Source organism: Brachyhypopomus gauderio, unplaced genomic scaffold (assembly GCF_052324685.1).
Source record: "Brachyhypopomus gauderio isolate BG-103 unplaced genomic scaffold, BGAUD_0.2 sc126, whole genome shotgun sequence".
Classification (NCBI taxonomy): domain Eukaryota; kingdom Metazoa; phylum Chordata; class Actinopteri; order Gymnotiformes; family Hypopomidae; genus Brachyhypopomus; species Brachyhypopomus gauderio.
Genome location: NW_027506947.1, coordinates 515,266 through 527,500, shown reverse-complemented (window position 1 = coordinate 527,500; position 12,235 = coordinate 515,266).

Below are 12,235 nucleotides of genomic sequence, written 5' to 3'. Positions count from 1 at the left end.
TACCGAAGCGCACAACCCTTTCCCCAGAGGCCCGAGGAGACGCACAGAGGCTGGGAGGAGGCGCGCCGGGCGGCGCTACCCGTTAATGATCCTTCCGCAGGTTCACCTACGGAAACCTTGTTACGACTTTTACTTCCTCTAGTTAGCGCAGCAACGTCCCAATCCCAATCTATTAAGTGGCCAATTGACGGCCCCAAAGGGGGGCTGCGCGCCGAAGCCCCCAGATTTTTGCCGGGTCGGTGGATGGGTCAGGCCTCGAGGGGGGGACCCCCAAAGACGAGGGGAGTTGTCCCCCCGCCTCTAGCGCCCCCATGAGGCCGGCAATAAATTATTGAAAAACGGGCGTTTTTCGAGCGATACGCAGTTCGGCCACAGTGTGGAGCACATCCAAATAAATTGGAAGTGGGATAGGTAAGTAAAAAACGTCCCACTTCCAATTTATTTTTCCGATTATTATGGGATGCCTAATCAAATAGATTGCAAATGGGATGTTTTGTGATTACCTATCCCACTTCCAATCTATTTCAGCTATTATGGGATGCCTATTCAAATAGATTGCAATTGGGATGTTTTGTGATTACCTATCCCACTTCCAATTTATTTCCATTATTATGGGATGCCTATTCAAATAGATTGCAATTGGGATGTTTTGTGATTACCTATCCCACTTCCAATCTATTTCAGCTATTATGGGATGCCTATTCAAATAGATTGCAATTGGGATGTTTTGTGATTACTTATCCCACTTCCAATCTATTTCAGCTATTATGGGATGCCTATTCAAATAGATTGCAATTGGGATGTTTTGTGATTACCTATCCCACTTCCAATCTATTTCAGCTATTATGGGATGCCTATTCAAATAGATTGCAATTGGGATGTTTTGTGATTACCTATCCCACTTCCAATCTATTTCAGCTATTATGGGATGCCTATTCAAATAGATTGCAATTGGGATGTTTTGTGATTACCTATCCCACTTCCAATCTATTTCAGCTATTATGGGATGCCTATTCAAATAGATTGCAATTGGGATGTTTTGTGATTACCTATCCCACTTCCAATCTATTTCAGCTATTATGGGATGCCTATTCAAATAGATTGCAATTGGGATGTTTTGTGATTACCTATCCCACTTCCAATCTATTTCAGCTATTATGGGATGCCTATTCAAATAGATTGCAATTGGGATGTTTTGTGATTACCTATCCCACTTCCAATCTATTTCAGCTATTATGGGATGCCTATTCAAATAGATTGCAATTGGGATGTTTTGTGATTACCTATCCCACTTCCAATCTATTTCAGCTATTATGGGATGCCTATTCAAATAGATTGCAATTGGGATGTTTTGTGATTACCTATCCCACTTCCAATCTATTTCAGCTATTATGGGATGCCTATTCAAATAGATTGCAATTGGGATGTTTTGTGATTACCTATCCCACTTCCAATCTATTTCAGCTATTATGGGATGCCTATTCAAATAGATTGCAATTGGGATGTTTTGTGATTACCTATCCCACTTCCAATCTATTTCAGCTATTATGGGATGCCTATTCAAATAGATTGCAATTGGGATGTTTTGTGATTACCTATCCCACTTCCAATCTATTTCAGCTATTATGGGATGCCTATTCAAATAGATTGCAATTGGGATGTTTTGTGATTACCTATCCCACTTCCAATCTATTTCAGCTATTATGGGATGCCTATTCAAATAGATTGCAATTGGGATGTTTTGTGATTACCTATCCCACTTCCAATTTATTTCCATTATTATGGGATGCCTATTCAAATAGATTGCAATTGGGATGTTTTGTGATTACCTATCCCACTTCCAATCTATTTCAGCTATTATGGGATGCCTATTCAAATAGATTGCAATTGGGATGTTTTGTGATTACCTATCCCACTTCCAATCTATTTCAGCTATTATGGGATGCCTATTCAAATAGATTGCAATTGGGATGTTTTGTGATTACCGATCCCACTTCCAATCTATTTCCACTATTATGGGATGCCTATTCAAATAGATTGCAATTGGGATGTTTTGTGATTACCTATCCCACTTCCAATCTATTTCAGCTATTATGGGATGCCTATTCAAATAGATTGCAATTGGGATGTTTTGTGATTACCTATCCCACTTCCAATCTATTTCAGCTATTATGGGATGCCTATTCAAATAGATTGCAATTGGGATGTTGGCCACTACCCACCCCAGGTGGGCTTGTACAAGTTCAGGAATGTCGTAGGGGTCCGAAACTTGATAGGGGGGTAGTGTGGGACCCCCTAAACAACATATTGAAGCCCCGCCCCCTAAAAGTGGGCGTGGCCGGAAGTAGGTGTTCCCATGGGCCGATCGGCTCGAGACTTGATAGGGGGGTAGTGTGGGACCCCTAAAACAACATATTTAAGCCCCGCCCCAAAAAGTGGGCGTGACCGGAAGTAGGTGTTCCCATGGGCCGATCGGCTCAAAACTTTGCAGGGGAGTTCTATTTGGGACCACAAACAACATACTAAAAGCTCGTGTCCGTAGGTGGTCGGGAAGTTGAAAAACGAACCAGGAAGTGGAACAGGAAGTGACTTTCCCGAGGTCGTAGGGTCATGAAATTTCATGGGGGATGTCTGGGGGGGCACTGGAGCAACATACTGGAAGCACAAGTCAGTCAAATAAATTGGAATTGGGATGCCATTCAAATAAATTGGAATTGGACGATTTGTACTTACCGATCCCAATTCCAATCTATTTGAATGGGATCCCAATTCCAATTTATTTCCATCAGTCAAATAAATTGGAATTGGGATGCCATTCAAATAAATTGGAATTGGACGATTTGTACTTACCGATCCCAATTCCAATCTATTTCAATGGGATCCCATTCAAATAAACTGGAATTGGACGATTTGTACTTACCTATCCCAATTCCAATCTATTTCAATGGGACCCCATTCAAATAAATTGGAATTGGACGATTTGTACTTACCGATCCCAATTCCAATCTATTTCAATGAAACCCCATTCAAATAAATTGGAATTGGACAATTTGTACTTACCGATCCCAATTCCAATCTATTTCAATGGGACCCCATTCAAATAAATTGGAATTGGACAATTTGTACTTACCGATCCCAATTCCAATCTATTTCAATGGGATCCCAATTCCAATTTATTTCCATCAGTCAAATAAATTGGAATTGGGATGCCATTCAAATACATTGATTTCTAAGTTTTTTTTTTCTTATCACTAAAACACTTCAAAAACCATTTATCCATGCTCCCCATGTCTGGTTTATGCAAGCTGGGTGTTCAGAGTTGTCAGACTGTGGTGTCCAAAACCCCACTATTTTGATGACTTGAATAAATTGGAAGTGGGATCTCCAGATCTCAGCTTTGGAACATGATATCACAATTCTTTTACCACTCCTCTCTAAGTTTGAGTCCCCCTGACTCCCTGTGTGAGTTTGGTGAAGTTTGCAGAAAGTCAAAATTTTGGCTCAAAAAAACTCACACACTAACTAACCCCTTAGAGTTTTTTTGAGCCAAAATTTTGACTTTCTGCAATCTTCTCCAAACTCACACAGTGAGTCAGGCACACCTAAACTTAGTGCTGAGCATTGAAATTTTCAAGCTATGTCATTCTGAAGCTGAGATATAGAGATCCCACTTCCAATTTATTCAAGTCATCAAAATAGTGGGGTATTGGACAGTGGAATTTCAAAACTCTGACCACTCAGTTTGCATCAGACAGACATGGGGAGTATGGATAAATGGTTTTCTAAGCTTAAAATAAGTGTTTTGTAAAATAACTTATAACCTCATTTTACTGCATCCCAATTCCAATTTATTTCCATCAGTTAAATAAATTGGAATTGGGATGCCATTCAAATAAATTGGAATTGGACAATTTGTACTTACCAATCCCAATTCCAATCTATTTCAATGAAGCCCCATTCAAATAAATTGGAATTGGACAATTTGTACTTACCAATCCCAATTCCAATCTATTTCAATGGGACCCCATTCAAATAAATTGGAATTGGACAATTTGTACTTACCGATCCCAATTCCAATCTATTTGAATGGGATCCCAATTCCAATTTATTTCCATCACTTAAATAAATTGGAATTGGGATGCCATTCAAATAAATTGGAATTGGACAATTTGTACTTACCGATCCCAATTCCAATCTATTTCAATGGGATCCCAATTCCAATTTATTTCCATCACTTAAATAAATTGGAATTGGGATGCCATTCAAATAAATTGGAATTGGACGATTTGTACTTACCAATCCCAATTCCAATCTATTTCAATGAAACCCCATTCAAATAAATTGGAATTGGACAATTTGTACTTACCGATCCCAATTCCAATCTATTTCAATGGGACCCCATTCAAATACATTGGAATTGGACGATTTGTACTTACCAATCCCAATTCCAATCTATTTCAATGAAACCCCATTCAAATAAATTGGAATTGGACAATTTGTACTTACCGATCCCAATTCCAATCTATTTCAATGGGACCCCATTCAAATACATTGGAATTGGACGATTTGTACTTACCAATCCCAATTCCAATCTATTTCAATGGGACCCCATTCAAATAAATTGGAATTGGACAATTTGTACTTACCGATCCCAATTCCAATCTATTTGAATGGGATCCCAATTCCAATTTATTTCCATCACTTAAATAAATTGGAATTGGGATGCCATTCAAATAAATTGGAATTGGACAATTTGTACTTACCGATCCCAATTCCAATCTATTTCAATGGGATCCCAATTCCAATTTATTTCCATCACTTAAATAAATTGGAATTGGGATGCCATTCAAATAAATTGGAATTGGACAATTTGTACTTACCGATCCCAATTCCAATCTATTTCAATGGGACCCCATTCAAATAAATTGGAATTGGACAATTTGTACTTACCGATCCCATTTCCAATCTATTTCAATGGGATCCCAATTCCAATTTATTTCCATCAGTCAAATAAATTGGAATTGGGATGCCATTCAAATACATTGATTTCTAAGTTTTTTTTTCTTATCACTAAAACACTTCAAAAACCATTTATCCATGCTCCCCATGTCTGGTTTATGCAAGCTGGGTGTTCAGAGTTGTCAGACTGTGGTGTCCAAAACCCCACTATTTTGATGACTTGAATAAATTGGAAGTGGGATCTCCAGATCTCAGCTTTGGAATAAGATAGCATGATTCTTTTACCACTCCTCTTCAAGTTTGAGTCCTCCTAACTCACTGTGTGAGTTTGGTGAAGTTTGCAGAAAGTCAAAATTTTGCCTCAAAAAAACACACACTAACCCCTTAGAGTTTTTTTGAGCCAAAATTTTGACTTTCTGCAATCTTCTCCAAACTCACACAGTGAGTCAGGCACACCTAAACTTAGTGCTGAGCGTTGAAATTTTCAAGCTATGTCATTCTAAGGCTGAGATCTGGCGATCCCACTTCCAATTTATTCAAGTCATCAAAATAGTGGGGTATTGGACAGTGGAATTTCAAAACTCTGACCACTCAGTTTGCATCAGACAGACATGGGGAGTATGGATAAATGGTTTTCTAAGCTTAAAATAAGTGTTTTTTAAAATAACTTATAACCTCATTTTACTGCATCCCAATTCCAATTTATTTCCATCAGTTAAATAAATTGGAATTGGGATGCCATTCAAATAAATTGGAATTGGACGATTTGTACTTACCGATCCCACTTCCAATCTATTTGAATGGGATCCCAATTCCAATTTATTTCCATCAGTCAAATAAATTGGAATTGGGATGCCATTCAAATAGATTGGAATTGGGATCGGTAAGTACAAATCGTCCAATTCCAATCTATTTGAATGGGGTCCGATTCAAATAGATTGGATTTGGGATCGGTAAGTACAAATCGTCCAATTCCAATCTATTTGAATGGGGTCCCATTCAAATAGATTGGAATTGGGATCGGTAAGTACAAATCGTCCAATTCCAATCTATTTGAATGGGGTCCCATTCAAATAGATTGGAATTGGGATCGGTAAGTACACAACGTCCCACTTCCAATTTATTTGAATGATGTCCCACTTCCAATCTATTTCCCTGTGTCTAATAGATTGGAATTGGGATGAGTCATGATTACCATGCCTTTTCCAATACACTCACACACACACACACTCACACACACTCACACACACATGTATGAGTCCCCCTGACTCACTGTGTGCATGTGGTGAAGTTTGCACAAAGTCATAATTTGGCTGAAAAAACAGCATCCCAATTCCAATCTATTTGACACGTGGAAATAAATTGGAATTGGGATGCCATTCAAATAGATTGGAATTGGGATCGGTAAGTACAAATCGTCCAATTCCAATCTATTTGAATGGGGTCCGATTCAAATAGATTGGATTTGGGATCGGTAAGTACAAATCGTCCAATTCCAATCTATTTGAATGGGGTCCCATTCAAATAGATTGGAATTGGGATCGGTAAGTACAAATCGTCCAATTCCAATCTATTTGAATGGGGTCCTTAAGGCCTACGACTACAGCGCAATAGATTAATGGCTGCCATACGCCAACGCTTCGAGCTACGGACTTGCAACTTGGGATGGTCCATCGGGCCATCACAGAGACGACCTCGACCGATTTTGGGACCTCTACGTCAAATTTTGGCCCCTCAGGGGCCCCAAATGTATGAAAATTTGGGTTTGACCTTAAGGCCTACGACTACAGCGCAATAGATTAATGGCTGCCATACGCCAACGCTTCGAGCTACGGACTTGCAACTTGGGATGGTCCATCGGGCCATCACAGAGACGACCTCGACCGATTTTGGGACCTCTACGTCAAATTTTGGGCCCTCAGGGGCCCCAAATGTATGAAAATTTGGGTTTGACCTTAAGGCCTACGACTACAGCGCAATAGATTAATGGCTGCCATACGCCAACGCTTCGAGCTACGGACTTGCAACTTGGGATGGTCCATCGGGCCATCACAGAGACGACCTCGACCGATTTTGGGACCTCTACGTCAAATTTTGGCCCCTCAGGGGCCCCAAATGTATGAAAATTTGGGTTTGACCTTAAGGCCTACGACTACAGCGCAATAGATTAATGGCTGCCATACGCCAACGCTTCGAGCTACGGACTTGCAACTTGGGATGGTCCATCGGGCCATCACAGAGACGACCTCGACCGATTTTGGGACCTCTACGTCAAATTTTGGGCCCTCAGGGGCCCCAAATGTATGAAAATTTGGGTTTGACCTTAAGGCCTACGACTACAGCGCAATAGATTAATGGCTGCCATACGCCAATGCTTCGAGCTACGGACTTGCAACTTGGGATGATCCATCGGGCCATCACACAGATGACCTCGACCGATTTTGGGACCTCTACGTCAAATTTTGGCCCCTCAGCATCCCCAAATGTATGCTCGTGACCTCTCTGTGTTAGAAAAAAATCACTTTCAAAAGTTAGCCACGCCCAATCCGTATGACCTAAGGGTCTGTGCTCGGAGTATCTTCCTCAGTGGGTGGGGTATATTAACACTCTGGAAGCACGTGTGGATACGTGCAGGTTTGGTCCTTCAGGGGCCCCGCACACATGGTCTTGTGCTTTAAGTGTTAGAGGAGATTCTGCCTAAAAGTGCAAATTCAAATGATAGCCACACCCAAACCATATGACCTATGAGTCTGTGCATGCACTATCTTTATCAATTTGTTGGGTCTAATAACACTCTGCAGGCACGTGTGGATACGTGCAGGTTTGGTCCTTCAGGGGCCCCGCACACATGGTCTTGTGCTTTAAGTGTTAGAGGAGATTCTGCCTAAAAGTGCAAATTCAAATGATAGCCACACCCAAACCATATGACCTTTGAGTCTGTGCATGCACTATCTTTATCAATTTGTTGGGTCTAATAACACTCTGCAGGCACGTGTGGATACGTGCAGGTTTGGTCCCTCAGGGGCCCCGCACACATGGGCTTGTGCTGTGTTAGAAGAGTTACTGCCTAAAAGAGCAAATTCAAATGATAGCCACACCCAAACCATATGACCTTTGGGTCTGTGCATGCACTATCTTTATCAATTTGTTGGGTCTAATAACACTCTGCAGGCACGTGTGGATACGTGCAGGTTTAGACTCTCAGGGGCCACAAGTGTGTGTGTTGCTCCTATTAAAAAAGGCCTACACAGCAACACGTTGACTGCTGCCAAACGCCAACACTTCAAGCTACAGACCTGTATCTCAGGATCCTGCATCGGGCCATCACAGAGACGACCTCGACCGATTTTGGGACCCCTAGGTTAAATTTTGGGCCCTCAGCGGCCCCAAATGTATGTACATTTCTGTTTGACCTTTGGCCTACGACTACAGCGCAATATCTTTTAGGCTGCCATACGCCAACGCTTTGAGCTACGGACTTGCAACTCGGGATCCTCCATCGGGCCATCACAGAGACGACCTCGACCGATTTTGGGACCCCTAGGTTAAATTTTGGCCCCTCAGCGGCCCCAAATGTATGAAAATATGCGTTTAAACTTTAGGCCTCTCCCTACAGTGCAATATCTTTTTTGCTGCCATACGCCAACGCTTCGAGCTACGGACTTGGGCCTTGGGATCCTCTTTTAGGCCATAACATACATGACCTCGACCGATTTTGGGACCCCTAGGTTAAATTTTGGCCCCTCAGCGGCCCCAAATGTATGAAAATATGCGTTTAAACTTTAGGCCTCTCCCTACAGTGCAATATCTTTTTTGCTGCCATACGCCAACGCTTCGAGCTACGGACTTGGGCCTTGGGATCCTCTTTTAGGCCATAACATACATGACCTCGACCGATTTTGGGACCCCTAGGTTAAATTTTGGCCCCTCAGCGGCCCCAAATGTATGAAAATATGCGTTTAAACTTTAGGCCTCTCCCTACAGTGCATTATCTTTTTTGTTGCCATACGCCAACGCTTTGAGCTACGGACTTGGGCCTTGGGATCCTCTTTTAGGCCATAACATACATGACCCCGACCGATTTTGGGACCTTTACGTCAAATTTTGGCCCTTCAGCGGCCCCAAATGTATGCTTGTGACTGTTCTGTGTTAGAAAAAAAACACCTTTAAAACTTAGCCACGCCCAAACGGTATGACCTAGGGCTCCGTGCTTACAGTATGTTGTTCCAAAGCCCTCTCAGACATCCCTTATGAAATTTCATGACCCTCCGACCTCGGGAAAGTCACTTCCTGTTCCACTTCCTGGTTCGTTTTTTGACTTCCCGCCCACTTACGGACACGAGCTTTTAGTATGTTGTTTGGGGTCCCTAACATAACTCCCCTGCAAAGTTTCGAGCCGATTGGCCCATGGGAACACCTACTTCCGGCCACGCCCACTTTTGGGGGCGGGGCTTAAATATGTTGTTTTAGGGGCCCCACACTACTCCCCTATGAAGTCTCAAGCCGATCGGCCTATGGGAACACCTACTTCCGGCCACGCCCACTTTTTGGGGGCGGGGCTTCAATATGTTGTTTTAGGGGTCCCACACTACCCCCCTATCAAGTTTCGGGCCCCTACGATATTCGGTTCTCTTCCTGTGCTCTTAACTCTAATTCTGAACTTTGTACACGCCCACCTGGGGTGGGTGGTGGCCAACATCCCAATTGCAATCTATTGTGTGTCTAACCATCCCACTTGCCATCTATTTAAGCATGCCAACAGGTAATTGCTTTTTCAATGTGTCCACGAAAAATGAATGGAAATAGATTGGGATTGGGATGCGGCCAATCAGGGTTTAGGGAGGAGCTTCGAAGTCGGGGCGTCGAATGCTGGTTCGTCCCGGGGCCCTCGACCACATATCCGAAAACCGCATGTCTAGGCCCTTCCAGAGCCTTGTAAAAAAATCAGAAAAAAATATTCCTGAAAATTATTTTCAATGGACTAGGTGAATAGGATTTGTGTCCACGAACCATCTATGAGCACTATGTGAGATAAATTGGAATTGGGATGCGAAAGGGTTAGTAAGGATTTGGTTGGGCGGTGTGAAAATTCCGCTTGGCGTTCGGACTCGGGCTTACAGTATGTTGTGCCGGAGCCCTCTCAGACATCCCCTATGAAATTTCATGACCCTACGACCTCGGGAAAGTCACTTCCTGTTCCACTTCCTGGTTCGTTTTTCGACTTCCCGACCACCTACGGACACGAGCTTTTAATATGTTGTTTGTGGTCCCTAACAGAACTACCCTGCAAAGTTTCGAGCCGATTGGCCCATGGGAACTACAACTTCCGGCCACGCCCACTTTTGGGGGCGGGGCTTAAATATGTTGTTTAGGGGGTCCCACACTACTCCCCTATCAAGTCTCGAGCCAATCGGACCATGGGAACACCTACTTCCGGCCACGCCCACTTTTGGGGGCGGGGCTTCAATATGTTGTTTAGGGGGTCCCACACTACCCCCCCACCAAGTTTCGGACCCCTACGACCTTCGGTTCTCTTCCTGTGCCCCTACCTTTAATTCCTGAACTTGTACACGCCCACCTGGGGTGGGTGGTGGCCAACATCCCAATTGCAATCTATTTCAATACCAAGCAAACACATGGTATAAACTAGAAATGGGATGTGGGTGGGGTTTGGGGGAGGTGTGTTGAAACCTCCCACTTGCAATCTATTTGAATAGCATGCCAACACATTGAATAAATTGGAAGTGGGATCCCTTGCCAGCTTGCCCATTATGCCACGTGCCACGACTTAAAACTGACTTCGGATCAGTGGCCGGTATCGGGCGTGGTCCACGGACAGCGCGAGGGCGCCCCTACAGGCGTCCACGAAGCCCCTATTGACTTACCAGTGTGGTCAGTAAGGAAATCACAAAGGTGTCCATTCGGCAATTTAGTTAAACGGCAATTGGGATCCAAATTCGGGTTACAATCCCATTGCCCCACTATTGCGTACAATGGCAATTTATTTAGTTCATCAAAATCCCAAAACCCCACTACGTTTACTTACTCTAGATGATCAAGTTTGATCGACTTCTCAGCACTACACCAAGGCCCACGAGGGGTCCCGGTGCGGCCGATCCGAGGACCTCACTAAACCATCCGATCGGTAGTAGCGACGGGCGGTGTGTACAAAGGGCAGGGACTTAATCAACGCGAGCTTGTGACTCACGCTTACTGGGAATTCCTCGTTCATGGGGAATAATTGCAATCCCCAGTCCCAATCACGATTGGGTTTCAGCGGATTACCCGCGCCTCTCGGCGAAGGGTAGGCACATGCTGAGCCAACCATTGTGGCGCGCGTGCAGCCCCGGACATCTAAGGGCATCACAGACCTGTTATTGCTCCATCTCGTGTGGCTGAACGCCACTTGTCCCTCTAAGAAGTTGATGCAGACCACGGAGGGCCGCATAACTAGTTAGCATGCCGGAGTCTCGTTCGTTATCGGAATTAACCAGACAAATCGCTCCACCAACTAAGAACGGCCATGCACCACCACCCACAGAATCGAGAAAGAGCCATCAATCTGTCAATCCTTTCCGTGTCCGGGCCGGGTGAGGTTTCCCGTGTTGAGTCAAATTAAGCCGCAGGCTCCACTCCTGGTGGTGCCCTTCCGTCAATTCCTTTAAGTTTCAGCTTTGCAACCATACTCCCCCCGGAACCCAAAGACTCGTGGTTTCCCGCACGCTGCCCGGCGGGTCATGGGAATAACGCCGCCGGATCGCGGGTTGGCATAGTTTACGGTCGGAACTACGACGGTATCTGATCGTCTTCGAACCTCCGACTTTCGTTCTTGATTAATGAAAACATTCTTGGCAAATGCTTTCGCTTTCGTCCGTCTTGCGCCGGTCCAAGAATTTCACCTCTAGCGGCGCAATACGAATGCCCCCGGCCGTCCCTCTTAATCATGGCCCTGGTTCCGGAAACCCACAAAATAGAACCGGAGTCCTATTCCATTATTCCTAGCTCAGGTATTCGGGCGAGTAGCGGCCCGCTTTGAACACTCTAATTTTTTCAAAGTAAACGCTCCGGACCCCGACCGGACACCCAGCCAAGGGCATCCGAGGGGCACCGGGAGGCAGGGTCTGGGACAGGCGGTGGCTCGCCTCGCGGCGGACCGTCAGCCCACTCCCGAAATCCAACTACGAGCTTTTTAACTGCAGCAACTTTAATATACGCTATTGGAGCTGGAATTACCGCGGCTGCTGGCACCAGACTTGCCCTCCAATGGGTCCTCACC